General features: G+C 45.0%; 1 long non-coding RNA gene across 1 annotated transcript in view; it reads left to right on the top strand.

The window, feature by feature from the left end:
• LOC147044149 (uncharacterized) overlaps positions 1-19,742 on the top strand; it is a 106,249-nt gene that overhangs the window by 84,046 nt on the left and 2,461 nt on the right. The window lies entirely within an intron of this gene.

Raw genomic sequence — 19,742 nt, 5'->3', positions numbered from 1 at the left:
CATGCCGAGCCTGTGTGTAGCGCTATAATGCTGTCACATAAATAACCAGAAAAACGTAAGAACCGTAACCAAAGCGCAAGGATTTATTTGAAAGTCCCTTTAAGGCGAAACACGACAAAGCGGGACATTGTCTGGAGTGCAAGTTCACAAAGCTGTTTGGGCTAACCTCACTAAGATAATTAGATGCACGGTGACGAGGACAATTGCTTTCGACACAAAGAGGCGTGGACATCGCGTCTCGGGTGTTAAACTTCACACTCAGATCTGCAGCCGGTGGGTTTATGTCTCTGTTACTACGTGGAGATGCTTTGCAGCCATTTGGGAAACTGTCAGCTCTGGGAACGCTTTCAGAGAAATTGCCTGATCCGTTCCGAGCTAAATCAAATTGCTCTCCGCTGATAAAATTTGGGATTCTTGGGAAAACACTTGCCTGCGTACCTTATTTGAACTCCTTGTATTAGGCCCCTCTGTATTAGGCCCCTGTAATTGTCTTGTTCCTTTTTAGTCCGCCCCAGGGCCACCGCCTCCCGTTGTCTGGTTGTACCACAAACACAAATGTAACCATACAAGTCGGCAGGGATTAATCCTGGAATTAGGTCATTTGAAAATGACCCAGCTGTTCTGATTGCAGTCCCTTAGAAGCGCCCCCGTGCCCTCTCTATGGAGCCCCCGCCTCAACGCCAGGCCTCCTGTGAAAGTCAAAGACTCTTTCATCTCCGATCAGTTGCATGTGCCCCCTTGCAGATCCGCAGGTTTTATTGCTTAAGACCGCGCTGGCAAAGAGGTGATCATGCGACCGTTGCCGCGCACCCCCACGACGGCAGTTCCGCTCGCACACCTCCATCATCCGTCTCGGTACGGCTGTTAGCGTTGATGCGCACATGCTGTTGTCATCGAGGGTCCGTCCGGCCGTCCGGCGCGGTCCGTCAAGTGCGGCGAGTTGGAACTGTTAGGTCAGGTTACATCAAAGAGATCCAGGAGGGCTCAGACTCTTGAAAGGGACAGGCTCTGGCTCAAATCATCAGAAACAGGTGGAGGTCCTCAATGGGAGAACAAAGCGGAGAGCACCATCCATAAAGCATTTATGTTTCATGGAGGAGTTCCTTTAAATTCTTTTCAATTGAGAGCACAAACCATACAAAACAAGAATGGAAAAAAGTGCCTTGGGGATTGTGGGAATCTTCTATACTGCTGAATAAACAATACGATTAATCAGTCCAAAATATAATGCCATAAAAAGTGGGTAAGCGTCACGATAAATTTTGTTATTGGGACATTTAGAATTGAGCAATTCTAAAGCCAATCATTTAAAAGTGTCTCGTTAAGTGACAGAAGATAAGTCACATCAAAAATCTGGGCCCAATTCACAAATCCTGAATTAGTCTGGTGTTCACTGTTACTGGTCTCTAACCTTTGCATGAAAATGGTCATGAGCAAATGAAGTCGGCGTGGGGCGGGATTACGTAGATTAGCTCATTACCATATTGTCAAACCTAAGTTGAATAGATTCATTCGGTTCTTGAATGGGCCCAACCTCTAGAGACCCAAGAAATTGTATACGACCAATTAAAAATAGAAAATCCCTCGAAGAACTGAAATGCAATTCAAGGCCATTCTAATACTGAGCTTCTGTTGGACGTCACCTCGTGGCTGAACTCCAGATGCGCGTCCCCCTAAATTTCACGTTGAAGCTATTGTCCAAAGCCACCCAAAACAAACATGTAGAGAGATTCCGGCCGTTGAGCTCCTTTCATGTGCCTTCACCACATGTCCCTGACATTAGCCAGAGAGATGCTGGATGACCTTGATCCTGACTTAAATCAAGAGGTGCCATCTAAGATGTGCATGCAAATGGGGAGTACGAGAGAGTAAGTGAGGCAGGAGACATCTGTCGAGCAGGCTCTCATTTCGTAAGAGGGGGCCATCTATTGGTTGCAGATGATGCCCCCCGCTTGATAGGAGCCAAGTCTTTCAAGACCGGACAGCTTGCATTTGGGGGCTCTGCGGTCAGCTGTTTGTTGTTCACGGACGCAGAATGCCGGCTGTTGCCTCGAAACCATTCAAAAATGGCAGGATGCAAAGGTCACTTTGAAATTCTTCATCTTGAATTTAGTCAACAAGATGAAAGCAATCCAATTCTATCTATGTACGGCTCTCTTTAAAAATCCGAGCGTAATTCCCGTCGAGTTCAACACTTTTAATGTCTTCGGGACGACTTCACCGAGTCAGGATTCAAATATTTGCTCGAGAGTTTTGGTGAGAATTTGTCATCTGCGTACGTTCTGAGCTGGCCCGGTGGCCACCATGACTACATGCTGTGCTTCATTATCCTGGACACTTTCTTAACACCAAGCAGCCGTTTTCTTTTATCCAGACAGACGAAAGATGAAGCTACTGTAATCAAAGAAGACAAAGATCAGTGCCAGCTTTTGTGCTACCTGCTTTGATGTCATTTCTTTTTGGGCGGGGGTGTACAGCAGCTGACGTGGTTTGCCAAAGAGCAACCGTCGTCGCCAACTGTCTGACAGGCGGCTTTTCATCAGCGTGACATCACTCTGCTACTTGATTACTTTCCGTGGGCTCTTCCAGGCCTCTGATTTCTTTTTTTCTTTCGTTTTTTTTTTTTTTCCTCCCTAGAGAAATCTTAAACCATCATTGCCGCCGTCTTCTCGACATCTGACGCACGCGGTAGCGTGTTTTGCGTACACTGAATATTGACAGTCACAGTTGGCAAGTTCAATGAACTTGTTCATATTTGGGGCAAAAAAAGTTTTTGAACTTTGATATGTAAGGGGGACAAACACCTTACTTTGCTACTCCTGTCACCAAGAGTCTTTAAAAATACCTCCGTTGTTTTGGGGGGTAGCTTTCTACTTCCTGTTTTGATTCCAATGCTGTTGGCTTGATAGGAATCTAAACCAGAACCAGTAGTGACCAACATTTTGCGAACAAAGGACTTGGCTTTAAATCTCCCGTGATTGGTGTCATCCATCTGTTTGTAATAATTTGACGAGACGCATCGAGTGAAGCTACGCTATCTTCTCATGCTAACTGGCTGGTGGCCAACTGGCTGGCCGCCACATGCTTGTCGCTTTGAATCAAAAGTTAGAATGCGTATGTTGCCATTTAACGTTTTACATTACATTTGTGCTTGACTTTATTTGATATGTGTGACAGTTCACTGTTTTATTGGTTTCGATGGGAAAATATTAGATTGGTTGACTTCATGGTGGTTACGGTAAGGTGGGCTAGCGGTTAGCATGGCTACCTCATTTGTCTGAGATCCATGGTTTAAATCTCAATTAGGGCAGTTTGTATGGTCTAGCTATGCGGGAGAGGAACCGGATCGCTTATTATCAGACAAGATTATAAAACAGGACGGGGGAAAAAAAAAAAGAACACTTCCATCTTTCTGCTCCGTCGGTCCTTTCCTTTGATTCGTCTTCCACAGAAGAGTGAACTGTGATAAATTACAAGGTAGTATCTGAAAGTGTTTGTTTTTGGAGGAAACTGCAGTGTGCTTTGGATATTTATAACCGTGCTCCCGTCTCAACTTCGTGTGTCTGCTTTACCGGATCACTATCTATCTTTTACCTGCCTCCCACATCATAAGGTTGGTCGTCTTCAGGATTAAGAGGTGTCTGAAGTACGATGACCGGCTTGTGGAGTTTTCCGAAGGGGGAAAAAAATAAAACGGTTTGAAGGGATTAGAGAGCATGTTTGTTTATTCTCAGATGAGAGGATGTCGAGAAGGACCGTGGAGAGGTTGAAGTGGGATGGACGGTGCGTGATTCATGTCAGACTCTTTGATGTCCTCCAGCGCACATCCTCTCGCAAAACCACCAGTAGGTATGATTATCATTGCGCGATCTAATTACAAACACAGACTCTAGGTGTTCTAAAGCCACCGAGGTGGAGGAAATGTTTTTCGCAAAGAGCCAACCTAAACCGTTGATTCCGAGAAGTTTTTTTTTTTTGCGGTCACCTTGGCTCGGTCAGTGGAAACATTTATTCAGAAAAAGGTAACCTATCTTGTTTTGAAATGTGCTTGCCTCCCTTTCTCCTTCAGCAGGAAGAAAGTGGTCGTTTTGCGGAGAGAAGGAAGAGTTACTCAGGCTTTACTCACTGACGTTCTTCGGAACGTGTCATCTTGTTTTTTGGGGCGGTGACTAATGAGCACATTGGCTCTCAGGTTTTCCTCTCGTCAGAATTGATATCACTGGAACCAGAGGGAACCACTTGCAAAAAGTTGGACGCAGTAATTGTGATGTTCAAGAGTCTCCACTTGGTTGCTTTGGTCAATTATCAGTCTGCTCTTTGAGTACAATTTGTCTCTTAACCATAGGCTTTACAAGTGGATAGCGTGTCTGATGGGTTCAATGTGGCGCTTTCTGTAGTATTAAGAGCCTGGAACTTGACTTTAAGTTCTTAAGTTTTCAACATTTTTAAGAAATACAAAAAAAAAAATGACTTTTTGTACAAATGAATATTGTTTTAATTGCTTGTCCTTTATGTTCAACAATCTGTTGTCCTGGATGAAAACCCTTGAAGAATAAATCCAAATTCCATCAACGTGAGCACCCTCACATCTGGAGGACAGGTGTAGAGCCAATTCTCACGTGTCAGAACTTTCTCCCTAATTTACTTATTTCAAGAGCCCCCACCAAAGCCAGAGCGAGGCGTCCCCGTGGCACCAGATTAGACACGGCAGAGGACGGGAGGCAAAACAACACGCATGTTTATTCCCGTGAACCGAAGGCAGGTAGAGGGGAGGACGACTGTTAGGCATCTCAAGCCGTTTTCGGGCCGTCGCTTTGAAACGAAATGTCCGTGGCCCTGAAGTCATTACGTCTTCAAAGCTAATTAACACATGGCTTTTGTTTGGGCCCAGATTATGTCGGTACAGATGATTTGGGGGATTGGGTCGGGAGGGCGGAACATAGATACCAAGGGCAAGGTGTGCTTTCATGTCAGGAGGAAGTGCTTGACTCCTGACCCCCCCTCCCTCTTGAGCTCAAAACCGTGTTGTCGACACCGCTTCCTCGCGTGCCACGTTAAAAGATGAGCACTGGGTAAGAGGCGGGGAAAGTTCGGAGCCAGCTGCCACCGTGGCTGGCTCCACGCTTACCCTTTTGCCTCTATCTTAATGCTAAGTTGCGTAAGATCAAGAATCTATTTATGTTTTTAACCCAAGGGGGTAGAGAAAGTACAGCATCAGAATCTGGACAGGCCTGGAGAGAAGTCGTAGCCGCCGGTTTGTTTGTTTTCGTCTTGTGCGCTACAAGGCACTCACTATGTCATCAAAGCCTTTACCTCGGAGCCACGCATTTCCGTCTGGGTGTGCCCCCGCGTTTGAAGACCAGTCCAATGTGCCACATCACCTTTTGAATTCTCTCGTACCACAGCACGCGAAAACCTTTTGCGCTCAATCACGCCAAGTCTGAAGTGTTTATTTATTTTTGCTAGGGTTTACTCACAGCGATGCCATTTAAAGCACATATGCCTCAAGTCCGAGTGAACCCCGCAGTTTAATATGCATTACCCCGAGTCGACACTGGGGTCCGAGGGTCAGCAAAGTGTTTGATGATGGTGTTTTATTGTTCCAGAGGGTCAAGATCTTCAAAGCTCTCCTTCTGTTCTCTGCAGGGGCACCCGGGGGCAGCAGCTGTCGGAATACACACACAGCTTTGTGTTTTTTTTATATACACGCGAGAAGAAGAAGTAGCTCGAGACTACTCTCGGTTTTACTGCGGTGATGGGGTGGGATAGGATAGGACACTCAGCAGACAGCATAATATTGTTGTGCCCTTTTGTGCACGGTGAGTGGGTAGCGCGTGAATGGCGTCAGGTGGGACGCGTGACCAATATGGAACCAACGGTAGGCAGTTAACCCATTCACTGCCATCGACGGATATAGATGTCCAAGATTCAGTTCAAAAGGGCTGCCATGGGTTAAAGAAGTTCGGGTTTTTCCGGTTTCTCGATTGGATTCCCAGTAATCGACGGGGGTTCACCGTACTTCATGAAATCTTACGGAATCTTGACTTTGAGTGATGCTACTTCCTCAATGGCCGCGTCCTTCTTGCTTTTTCACACCAAACAAGCATAAGCTGCCTTCATGACATGCCAGGTCCTTTCATTCCAAGTGTCCTAAACACTTCAGAAGCTCGGCGGTTTTGCGCCTTTGATTGCCGGAATGTTTTTTTGGACCGGCTTTCCCGACTTTGGGTCAAAAACCCAAGCCAACTTATTTTCCAGCCTTAGCGACATCAGTTGAGGGGGACGTGATTTTTTTTTTTTTTCATACGCCGGCATATCGCAGCCACATAAAACACTGCCAAATAACAAGTTTGTTCCCACTTAACCCTGCGCAGCTCATCAGTCGCTTGATTGCGAGTCCAAATCTTGCGATCATTAGTGGTACCGCAAGTATATTGTTCGCTTTGATTTTCACTGCTTGAGCTGGATTTAAATCGAAGTGGTGTGACCAATTCCAAGTCTTCACAAAGATGGAGCTGTTTTATGTCCGCCGCTCGCTGAAACGGCGTTTGCCAGATTTTTCTTAAACCTGTCATTGCGAGGCTCCTAACAAAACGCAGAGCACGTACGGCCACTCTCGGTGTACGACGGCAAATTAGCTCACGTTTACACCAAAAGCTTTCCCATTGAGGTGCTTTATTTTTCATTCATTTGGGGATTTTTATGCTGAACTCATTTACTGCCACTGACGGCTATAGACGTCAAAGATCCATTTTAACTGTGAATGAGTTTATATGAAGTACTATTTTCCCAAACAACAATCAAATGCTTTCTCAAAACAATAACTTGAACTGATGTTTGGTCTTTTTTGAGATTTGGTGGTTTCAAATCGTTCCCCGGCGATACGTTCCCGAGCAGGACGACACAGTAGCAGGAAGCGGTTTGTGCTCAAACAAAAAAAGCGCTTTACTTTGATCATTTTTTGCTGCTCTTTGATGCGGCCAATGATGATGTTTAATTGATTATGTAGAATGAGCGAGCAGAGATTTTTTTTCCCGGGGTGGGGGCAGCTTCGCTCGCTCCGTAAGTAGATGGTTGCATGCCATATTGCCCCATTCCCTTTCTTCTTCTAAAACAAATAAAGACGTCAAACATCAAAGCCCCTCTCGGTTAATAAAAGAAGACCTCAAATATTTTCCATTATGTTTGACATGGTTTTGGGTTTCGCCAGCCAGCGGAATAACAAGGCAAGAATAAAAACGATGCAATTCTTCTTTTTTTTTGTTGTTGTTGTTGCTGCGCTGCTCTTGAGCCTGTTCTGTGATCTTTGCCGGCTGTAATTATTCAAAGGTATTCTCCCCGTCTCCATACTCATCCATACCACCGGTCGTTATGATAACCAGAGTTTGAAACAACAATCTACTCCTGAACTTTGAAGTCGACGGCAAGTCCGTTCGGGTCGCGTGTCGGGCAGGAGAGTTGACCCTTCACCCGGGCCGATTGTTTCCGCGGCAGAGATAACCGTAAACTCGTCTCCCTTTGATTATGCGAGAGGGAAACGCAGCGATGCTCCGGCATGGTGAGGTCAAAAAAACACGGGTGGAACTTCCTGCTGGAAAGCGTGTGAAAATAGAGATGCAATCACGAACATTCATATCCCGTCCATCCATTTTCAAAAAATTCCCAGCCAACACCAGCTGCAAGTTGTGTGCAGCCTACGAGTCTCTATCAAAGCCCCAAATCCAAAAATGTGTAAGTTATACTTCGTCCTGTGACTGTGGGAATCGTTCCGACTTTTCTGGAAAAACACAATTTGACAGGAATACTCAATTTGACATTTAACACATACATCCGTGACGAGATCGTACACTGTGTCTGTTTTGATACTCAGTCCAACCCGCCCCGACCAACAATACCCCCCCCCCACACACACACACTCCTCCCCCTCCTTTGGAGCCTCTTTTATCTTTATAATATTTAGTCCACATGTCCAGATGGCATGTGCAAAAAAAAAAAACCCAAAAAAAAATGCACGCGTAATATCCATTCTATCATGTCAACAAACGTAATGTAAATACCGCACAAGATGATGAACTCTTGTGTCACAAAGCTATTATCGTGACACTTTGGTTGAAAGCCGGAGCGGAGGCCATTAACTGTCGGCCACTTTTGACACTGGCGTTTAAAGCGTCACGCCAATGATGACATGTCGTCGGAGCTAAACGAGAGCAGAAAATCATCACAGGCTCTCACGTGAGGCCCAAATGAAGATGAGCGTACGAGCGCTCTTGATTCCCCTCATAGTTAACCCAAATTATGGCCTTTCTTTTTTCTCTCTGTACTTGCCGTGTTATTTTCTTTCTGCTTTTCTGTCGAAGAGAGCGAGAGAGAGAGAGAGGACGAGCCTCCCGCTTGACTCGGTGTTGCACCAGAGCTCAGAATAGTAAACACAAAGCCTTGTAATTTGCGTGGTGCTTTTGTCATCCTCGGCTTTAATTCCTCTTTCGGCGAGCGTCACATTATGAAGGGCGGGAATCAAAGGAAGCTGTGGAATGCTTCAGCGGCAAAGATAAACACATGAATGGTGCAGCCTGTGGCCTGAGCGTTTTGCTCTTTCCTGTCACATTTGTGGGATTGGAATTAAGAAATTTGGATCACTCACTTGAATTTATTCAAATAAAAAAAAAATGTACGTCCATAAAAAAGGATTCACTAACATTTTTGAGTGAACTTTACTCCATTTTAACTAAAAAAGGCAGTTATTTTGGCGTCAGCGCTCTTATTTTGATTCAAAAGTTTCCATATAGGAGTAACGATTCAATTTTGATTCTGAAGTGATTCATTAGAACGAACGAATGAGTGAATTTGAAGCAAAAGTCTTCATTTATAGACTTTATTGGAATTAAAGCATGCTGACACCTCGCATGTCAAAAATTTTGATTCAAGACGATGACTTGAAAGAAGCCGCATCCTTTCATGTGATGAACTTCTGTTGTTTTTTTTTTTTAGGGGGGGGATCATTGCTCTCCCTCTTTGAAGTGAGTACCGGTCTGTTTTTCCTCAGCCGTAGTGTCACCATGTAGCTGCTAATCTGTTTCTTGTCTCTGATTGGATGGGACGGAACCCGCAGTCCAGATTGAATTTAAATGTCCCCCCCCCATAGAGTCAAAAATTCTAACAAACAACAACCATGACAGTGAATTAATAGTTTAAACTGGAAACTATAATCCTCCAAAAATATAATAAAACACATTATTTCAAATTCATTTGATTTTTTTTTAAATAATTGGCCGACAAATGATTTGGTTTTGAAAACTCTCACTAGGCTAAAAACTTAGCATACATACAAAGATGCACTACGTCAACCAAAATGGCCTCATCTTGGGGTGTTAAATAAAGAACACAAAAATAGTTGAGGATAACTTCTACGAAATCGGCCCCGGAAAATATTTGCCTTTAGTTCAAATTCATTCCTCTAACACACGTTAAAGCCTGGACAGCCTTTATAATGGCTACTTGAAAGGCAGGCTTTAATTTTCTCTTTCCAAGCAATACTTTTACTGATTCATGGCTCTTTTTTTTATGTTATTTCAACTCCCCGAAATAGTCGCTAAAGTGCTATTCCCAAACATTTAACATATAAACATTTTTACTGCTCAAATGTAATTTTGTGGACAAGACAAAAAAAAAAGGGCCCCACATTTCTTGATTTGCAGATGTAATAACTCGAGAGCCAGACAGTCCGCCACTGGATTCATGCTGTCGTCTGTCCTCGCCGCGTGCCCGTCCGACGGTTTGTTGCACTTTCATGTCCAAGTGTCAAAACAGAGGATTAGCCCAGAAGGCTAACTTGTCATTTGGCACTGAGAAAATTAAACGCCGTGCCTCCGTGACGTCTTCCTTTACTTTGCGTGTTCCTCTGGGATGGTGCTGAGGACTCTCCAGCTGCCGCCCTGCACTTTGGTCCAATGTCAACATTCTCGCCAGGGGGGCAGAAGGGGGGGGGGGGCAATAACACTCCTGCCCTGTCACCACCAGGCGCTTTTGAAATGCTAACTTAAGAAAACAAGCTGCCTAATGGGTTTGTCACGTACGATCACTGGCCTAAAATAGAGGTCCTTAATAGATCCACACCTGACATTGTGACCCCAAATTCACACTGCAGGTCTAAAGACCCCTGTTTTTTGGTGTTTTTTTTTTTTTGATCGGCTGTCAGTGCGTTCCTAATATAACAATATGTTTATAATTGCGGTTGTAATACGACCGTGTGTGGTAGTAAGCGCCATGTGTAATATTTTCAATGTATTCTTTTGGCCAAATCAGATTTCTTGTGCTTTTGAGGATCATAAATAAGAACAGACATCTTTATTTTGGAGGCCACGCTGGGATGGGGCCTTGTTGCGCATATGCGAGCAATTGAAAGACCATAAGGTGGTAAACCACGAAATTAATAAAGCACCACAAGCAGTTGGATTCCAAAAAGTCCCGATTGCCCCGAGCTGGAGTACCGTTGAATGCTAATACAGCACATTCATACTGCGACGAATATTGATTCAAGTTGCCTTTGAAGCGTGTCCAATTTTGAATTGAAGCGAAATCATATCTGTAATAATGAACAGATCCCTGTAGATGGCGATATTACATCGCTTTGGATTTGATATCCACGCAGATTTTGAGTCCGTGTCAACCAATCAGCTCCCTCCAGCCACTCGTGTGTTGTCCAGGTGTACTTTGTTGCCCCCCCCCCCCCCCCCTTGGTGGCTTGTATTGGGCTAGTTCCTGTTTTTTTCTCTATCATTGGTGAGGTCGTCAGTCATGTTTTTACATTTCTTGCAAGTTTGCATTGGGGACCCCTTTGCGTGTGCATGTGGCGGCATCGAATCCCCTCTGTTCTGCGGGACATCTGTGGCTTGCGTGATGGGCTTTGTGGAACGGTGCGAGTTAAAGAGGCGCAGTCACGAGCTCCAGCGGAAGAGACGCCACTGGCGCAAGAGGCCTCATCGACTCTGAATACGCACAAAAACACCGTACCAACAAGTCTCGGTTTGCCATTAGATTTTTATTTGTTATTTTTTGCAGTTGTGTAATGAGCACATAACTAGAACAGGTGTGAGCAAAATATGGCTCGGGGGCCACAATTATTCATCAGCTATCAATGACCAAGATTTTTTTGTTGATACACAGGGTTAGCTTCGCTCATTCCAAAAAAAACAACAGAGTGCTTAGAATGATTCAAACATGTTAAATGCAAGATTGAAGGAATTTCTAGCAAGTAATGGCTGTTTAGTACATGGAACAACAATCTCCTGTCTTCTTTTCATGACCGGTCTATGGGATAGGCTGTTGGGAAGCAATGAGGCCTTACTTTCCGCATCGTCATAGAGAACCGTCGTTCACGGACCCCCAGCCAAAAGCGCTGCTTTCTTCTTTAGATCAAGCCCCGCCCACCTTTCACAAAAGGTTGACTGAGTCATTTTTGCATTAAACGCCAGTGAAAGCGTAACCTCCCTGGCAGAGCTACTAAGAAAGGCCCTTCTTCGCTGAGGGCGTCGCGAAGCTGCGAATGAGTCGTCGCGTCGTTTGCCAGGATTCCTTTTCGTCTTTATTAGTGCTCGCGGCACATGTTCGATACATCCTGGCCACACCGTCTTCTCGTTTATGACGTGTGCGGTCTGCGGTAAAAGCTTTGCACGTCAGCCAAAATAACATTTGTCTAGGTCTGGGCTGGTTGATAGCTGCCTTTTATGGTTAGCCAATGATTTTATTTGCACATATCAGAATTAGCATGTTCAATTTTCTTCTCAAGCAACAGTGAATTTTATTTTAATTGCATACATTTAATTTCAACTTTACTATCTTGACGGTTAGCCCTTATTTGTGTTCATTTCCAGTGATTAATTAACAACCAAGGCATCCCACCATAGACAATAAAGTGATCTCGCATTTGTTAGCTTGTCAGGCTAGCTGTGCTTTCTACACAGGGGAGGCCCGACCGTCTTTGGCAGTTCATCTGAACAGGGTTTGGCTTTTTTTTTTTTCTTTTATGAGAGGAACATGAAAGCGTGGGAAAGGAGGGGGGGGGAGAATAAAGGCGGCTCACGTTTGATCGTGGGAAAGCGATCTGATTTACAGCTCTAGCCAACACCTTCACTTAGACCTGGCGGAACGTCACCTGCGCATGCCAGAGGACTACGACGGTTGGTTTACAGCCGTTGGCTCGGCGTGGCGGGCGCGTCAAACCACAAATGCTTCATCTTTACTCGTGAGCTAATGCTGAGGAAATCATTAAGCTGCGTCAGACATCCACGTACAACACAAAGGAATGAGCGCTGTTCTTGTATAAATGCTCTTTATATAGAAGCGGCTGTTTTTCATTCAAGGCCATTGCGTCATGGTTACCTTTTAAGTTGTTTCACCTGAATCCCATTCGCTTGTTTCCTACCAGCTTGTGCTGATAAAAAAAATACTTGTAAAATAGTCATTGTTGTGCAAGTCATCCATTTTCTATAGCGACTGTCCTCATTTAGGTCACAGTTGAGGTTGAGCATAGATCCCAGTTGAAAAAAGGCAAAAGCTAATCAATTTCCTTTTTTTTCCACCAACTTTGTGACTTTCACAGAGCCACAATAGTCAACGCTTTACGAGGCCCGGAACGAAAGAAGAAATCGGATAAAGGATATATTTGCTTCAAAGGGCTTCGCTGTAAGAGCAATTTCCAGATGGGCTGGGTCGACCCCATTCTGTAATTAAGTTCTTCACTTCGGCTCGCTCTGGAATTAAAAGGACGAATGCCACTTTTCAACAAGGCTTTTTATATGTCTTTGTTTGTGGCCGGCGCTTGAAAGCGCAAACGACTTCCGCCGTCGCCCCGGAAAGTCTCAACGCCACCGTAACTGGTCTTTCTTCTCGTTTTATATTTTGCGATTATTCTATTTGGTGACCATCTGACCAAATGAGCCTTTTGAGGTCCAAACAGCAAAGCGGCTTTTATTTGATTCTCCCGCCGCCGACATGGAATGTGACATGGTGTCGCGACGGCCTTTGCTACGAAGGAGACCTGACTCGGTTTCCTTTTCAAGTGTCTTTACAAAGTGAAAATGTGATGACAGGCGGTTGAGACGAGTGGACTGTAAAGAATTATCTGTGGTTCCGTGGTTTTTCTTCCTCAAAGTACAGCTCCGGGGCGGTTCTCCAGAATTCAATAACAAGCCCCGCTTTGCTTCCAAGATGGATTTTGACATGACAATGATACACTGGCGTCAGATGCGGCTGTTTTGCTACGAGAAAAAAAAAAAAAAAAAAGAATCCCAAGGCATAACAATAATAATGACACAAAAAGGCATAACCTGCTGATTGAACTGGATGCCGGGGACGGCTCGGGCCAATTAATTGAAGTTCTGAAGGCTTTTTTATGTGAGCCAGACATGAAAGATGGCATGCGGTGTTCTTCAAAGGCAGTTAAGATGTATAATTAATAACAGAATTCGGTAATTTGGGACATGACAAAAGAGGACACCCAGGTCTCTTTGAATGCGCCTTCCCTCGGATGAATTGCGGTCCTTTAATTAGGAGGTATTAAGGAGATGGGGAGGGGCCGATACCTACCGCCAACACTAGCGCCGACACCCCACACTAAAAACATTTCCCTCCCGTCTGACCCCAAAATATTGGCTGAAGTCATCAGTCAATCAGACTATTGGGTGGCCCGCGGTGAAATCCAGTAAACAATGCCGAATGTTTTTCTGTTTTTACAACAAGGAGACTTTGACTTCACGGCTTAAAACCATCAGACAACAAATATGGGCAATGCTAACCACATTTGATATCAGAACTAAAATACCCGACTGAATCAGGAATTGGCCAACCGAGACCGGCGGTGTACTGTAAATCCAGCCTTGAGTCTGTCAAAGTTCTTCAAAGAACCTCGACCAGTGACAAGTCTCCTTCTGGTCTGCATCTTGCTGGTTTTGTTTACAGATGTTGCGCCCGACCAGCTACAGCAGTCGGAGGTCTGTCAACGATTGCTAAATATAGTAACATTGTTGCATAGAAAGCAAAGCATTTTTTTTTTTTCTTGGTTTGCATCTGATGACCAGAGCCAGGTCATGGATCGTTAATACGGATACTTTGAAAAATGTTGCAAATAGCACACACGGAAAGATTTTGACTTCTTGTGTCTGTCTGGGAAAGAGGTGATTCACAGCTTTTGGAAAATCAGCAAGAAGCCAACGCCGTATATATTCGGTTTCTGCCGAGATGACACATTTACCTGCCAGGAAAATCCACCCGAAACAAGTTAAGGGTGTGAGCGTGTGGATAATGTTTCAATTTCAGTAACCGCCATGCTAAGATCTGTGGCCAATATCGCGGCGCATTGTTAGCGACAACATCTATCGAGATTTAGCATCAGACGTCTTGTGTGCACTTGTCCACCCAAAGTTGTTTGTGGAATTTTGTTTTGGCGTTTTCCGGAGGCAAGTCTCTCTACCCCTCGCATCTGCACTGTCCCCTTTCGCTCTCAATGAAGGGACATTGCGTTTCTCTACTTCCATGTGACCTCATCTGTGTTTGATTTTTTGCCTACCCGGGGTTAACGCGCTTTGATCAGGCCTGCCAGGAATTGGCCTTGTTTATCTTGTTTATCTGATGAGAGCCCCTTGATGGGGAGGGGGGCACACATTTGGCATGCCTTGATGTGGGCCTTGATAGCTGCAGGACACTTCGAAGACGCCGTAATAGTCGGAGGTGAAGGCAAGGCGATTGCAGATGTGGCTGCGGGTCTTTCTTAGCCTCTTGAAGATGGACAAGGAATGGGGAGAACCCCTTTCAAGCCTGATTAGATCTCACAAATCGATGGCCAATTTCAGATCTGGTAGGCATGCGAGATCTAAGGAGCGGAATTCCCACTGGATTCCAAATCCAATCAAAAGGTGGACTTTGTTTTCTTGACGAGTTGTGACCGTCTGTACGAATTTGAAATGCGCTCTACCAACACGGACAGAACTAAAGGACTGACCATTTTTGGACTTGAAGTTCCACATGACCTCACATTAACGTTCCGAGATAAGGTTTGATTTGTTTTGACGGTCGACGACGGCACGCTCAGCCGACCCCTACGGGATTTAAGGGGAACAGCGACTTAACCTGAGCACTCATCACCGTTCAAAAAGTGGCAGACTGAAGCCTTGAAATGTCGAGATTGACAGTTATTAATCGACGGGCGCTAAGTGCAGGAAACGGTACGCAATCACGGATCGCCCCGATCCTCTACTTCCTGCTCTCATTCATTGACACCATGATGGAGCACTGAGGAAACGGAGCGTCCCGACACTCGCTCCGACTGACCTCGGAAATGGAAAGCTTCCTCTCCTGCAGAGCAGCTGGACTCCAGGAGGAGGGCCCCATGTTTATTTGTGAACCAGCTCAATTAAGGGCCTGATTACAAAACCTCTCACTGGAATCTTTCACACAGACCAAAATTGTCGCATCAGATACGTAAAGCAAGACTTTGTAGATGTCGTGAAGTTTATTTTATGAAGGGGAAATTTTTAGGAAATAGCGTTTCAGTTGGCGTATTTGTTTGTGTTGTGAACAGCTGGAGATGCACAAGGATGGTCTAACCCGGTGTCAGTGCGCATTTTAGCTACTTTGAGAACATTTCATATGTTATGTTGTGGTCTCACTCACAAAATTCTTGAAGTCAACAAGTTCACACATGTGGCTGCAATATTGCTCTGTCCAGGGATGTTTTTTGTGGGATGAGTTCTTTGCTTATTTTTGGATGGACCAGCAAAAGTTTGGGCAAGTGGTGGGTTACACCCTGAAATGGTTTCATCCAAATTCAGATGTATTTCTTTGTCAACCGTCCTCTTTTGCATCCTAACTCGTGTTTCCAGTCCGTCCTCAAGGCTCGGGAGACTTCCATCTTGTTTTTGCAACTGGTGGCTTTCTGTTCAAAGCCGCCATGTGTTTTTTCTTTTAATCACGCGACATTCCGATTGAGTCTCTCTTTGACCACCACTTGTGGACTTAAGGATGTTGTTGTTTTTGCGGTGACGTTGTGCAACGACTCGGAGAGACACGGGAGGGCCACCAGAGCCTTCATCCATTGGGCCAGCCGACATTTTGCCAACAATAATCACAACTAGAGAACGTGAATGCTGGAGAGCTGAAATCAATAGCTGTAGAATGCGTTGAATTGTCGAAAAAAATCAATTGAGAAACTGTCTCTGTTCAATAGGGAAGAAGCTTTCAATGTTACCTCTATGTTAGCATTTGATGCTAGCTTGAACATTCCTTTACCGCTCGTGTTTTTTGCCTGGCCTGCCTTAGCTGGAATCTTCCAACATGTTGCTGTTCGCTGCCAACTCGTCTGGCGACCAAGCTAGCTCTAATCCCGAATCTTTGTCGCCACCACCAACGACTCGACGATTCAAACGCAATCGTATGGCTAACCTAACTGTTATGATGGCGATGCCGTGCATTTAATTACAAGGATCACCGTGCTTCCTCCAAGACAGCCGGTGCCGAAGAGCTGGTACTTTGCGGCGATGAGGCCAGACTTTCGACGAGGGTTCGAAAGGGAGCGGGGTTGCGGGGTGGGGGGGGGGGGGGGCTTTCGGGGGGCGTCGAGATGAAAGACTCCAGTAGGTAGAGGATGGATCTCGCTTGTTAACATATCGGAGCTTCAAGGGCGTCCAGTGAGATCAAAGAGTCCAAAAAAAGCATGACCGCAATCCATCAAGCTCCCCGATGAGGAAGTGAGAGAGGCTTTCACTGTCCCCCTAATGGGCTTTGATGATGAGCCACAAAGAGAGCATCATAATGGGCCTCATACAAAGTCTAATGTGGCTTTATTGTTTGTCATTAAACAGCTTCCCTCCCACCACCATCTTTTGTGTATTCACTAACTCAGAAGTTCTCAGGGACCCTCGCCGGGGAGAACCTCGTAATCTTAACACCAATTAAACGTAACCGCCGTGCGCTTAAACGCCAATGTGACATAATTTTGCGACCGTTTCAATCTAAATACAAGGCAGGGTGTCTCCGTAAAGAAATGTTCTGTACTCAACACTTTGCTCACGTCTGACTATGTTGATGAATGTCCAGTTGTATTTTGTCCTGTACACAGGAAGCAGCAGGGGTGCCGTTGTGAGCATCTTTCGTCCTTTTCTTTCGGCTTTATTTTGCTGGGTTTTTTTTGTTTTTTTTGTCCCTCCCGCCTTTTTGCTTTACTCTTTGATGTGGTTGCCCGGGTGCCGCCAGACAAAAGAGCTTCCATCAGCTGGATGTAAGGGATTGTGGTGGCAGGGGGTTAAGGCAAGGTGGAACAAGGGACTGAATAAAGAATCAAAGTAAGTACGACGGGCTTTGGAGGTGGAGGACTCTGTGTGAAGCATCAAGCCCACTAGGAGGCTCACAGTTGTCATGACTTCTTTTTTCTTCTTTGTACTGCACATCATTGTGCCGCCGATGTCTATTTGTGGCCACTCCCTGTTCTCATTACGGTGGGAAGGCCACCTCTGAAAGGGAAAAAAAAACAAAAACGGTGCTGTGATTGGGAGTTCAAATTAAATTTTGAGTGGGAACAGTTCACGAGTTCAAGCCATCGTGTGTGATATATAAAAAAAATAATCTTTTATTAGGTTTGAAATTAGAAAAATAACGTAGAATAATTCATTATTAATTGAAATTTTAAAATCATTAATTTAAAAATAATTACGTTTTCGATACAGCAACATCCCCTCTTATGAGGGGTGTGCGCACTTTTGCAACCACACTATCTCTCAGTGTATCTGTATTTCTCCAAAATATTTCTTTCGAGGTCAGTGAAAGAATAACAGGTATATGCTTCTTAAAGGTTTTATGATGGTGACAGTTTGACGCTAGAATGAATTCCTTGACAGCACGCTCTTTGGAGTGGGGAAAAGGACACAGCGAGGGTTCCTGAGCCTTTTGGTGGTGCCGACCCAGCGGCCTCATTATGGCTGACAACATCCCCCTGACAGGGGTTGTATTCCCCCCCCCCTTCTCTTCTCATGTTCCTCATCCTGTTTTGGAGTCGAGCGTCCGTTGTTGAACTCCATCCCACGTGTTTATACTGCGTGTACGTTAATCACAAGCATGTACACCATTAATGCTAAATGGCATCTTAATGCCATTTAGCATTAAGATGGCCATTGTCAGGCCATCTTAATGCTAAATGGCAATTAAAGACGTCGTCAAGGCGCAGGTATTTTTTACGGGATGGTTTTTCTTTGACATCTGAGGATAAAAATTGTAGCGGACATCGGGGGTGTTGACTTTCTACTCCAAGGGTCGCTTCTTTAAAAAAAAAAAAAAGTTGCACTTTCAGTCGATTGAACAAAACGATCAAACGTGCAAATATAAAAGAACGCTCGCAAGGAGCTGCTGTAGGCCACAACTCACACCCAGACGCTCACACGCAACAGGACAACCCTCCAAAAAAAAACGATCCTTTGATTCCCCCCCCCCTTCTCTTCTCATGTTCCTCATCCTGTTTTGGAGTCGAGCGTCCGTTGTTGAACTCCATCCCACGTGTTTATACTGCGTGTACGTTAATCACAAGCATGTACACGCATGTATTTATTTGCTCGTGTGCAGTCACGGCTGGAAGCCGCACGCTCTGCACATGCCGGAGGGGCCCGAACTGTGTAAGCAAGAAAACACGTTGGACTTTGAGCGCTCGTTGCACACATGGATGAGAATCGGCGTAAACAGCGTGCGAGCGGGGGATGCCGTGTGGAGGGATACGACGGCAACGCTGATTGGACGATGTGTTTACGCCGACGCGACAGCTCGTCTTAACACAGCTGCTTTGTCGGGGACGCCCGCTGTATTTCAAAGGGCCATGTTGGACGTTGGATCAATGATATGAAATTCCATCAAACTGAACAAAATTCGATCTGCACTTCAAATGTATATCAGCATCTTCTGAAGAATTATTCGGGTTGGTAAAAAAAAATAAAAAAAAAAAACGTGTTTTTGTTTTGACCCCTTGGCCACCCCAAGGGAAAACATCCTAGCTCCGCCAGTGCCCTGGAGTGATTTCAAAGAACGACTGTACGCCGCGACATGGTGTCAAGGATCGGCCGCTTCGCCGAGGTCTCCATCCCTTTCCCAAGACTTCAAATGCGCTGGAATAACAAAAGGAAGTCCGACAGTCGAGCGAGGCTGTTTGGCATGTTTCTATCGCCGCCCAGGAGCTCCGAAGCGCTCCAAAATCCCAACTGAAGCGATATAAGATACTCCAGCGGTTTGTTCAGCTGGAGATGCGCAAGCGGGAAAAGGACACGATGGCTACCGATGGCTTTGTTTTGACATGGGTGTGGATCATCTGATCTCCCTTTTTCATATTGTAGGCCGCATTTGTTCAAGCTGCCTGAAATGTGAGCTTTCATAACCTTTGCAAAGTGCATTATCCGTTCAAGAAGAGGCCCTTTGCCTTCGACGTGACCTTTTGAGTCACTGGGTCACGTCATTTTTTTTATGACCTTAGAATATCTGGGGGATTTTAAAGTTTGAATTTGAAAATGGGAATGTCAGTTTTCAGCCTGAGGAAACTTTACCTTTTGTAGGTGTGAAAGTCTTCTTTGTTTGCTGCGTTTTATTTTATTTACAAGTACAATTATTTATTATAATGAGAAAATTAGAATTAGAAAATATAAGCATAGAGAAGAGAGTGTAAAAAGAGATGACAGCAAATCCACTTTAACGATGTGTTTACTTTTCTCATCTCTTTG

Source organism: Syngnathus leptorhynchus, chromosome 16 (genome assembly GCF_054491065.1).
Source record: "Syngnathus leptorhynchus isolate UIUO chromosome 16, UIUO_Slep, whole genome shotgun sequence".
Lineage (NCBI taxonomy): Eukaryota > Metazoa > Chordata > Actinopteri > Syngnathiformes > Syngnathidae > Syngnathus > Syngnathus leptorhynchus.
The sequence above is the reverse complement of the archived record's forward strand: the minus strand, read 5'-3'. Positions and strand labels throughout refer to the sequence as shown.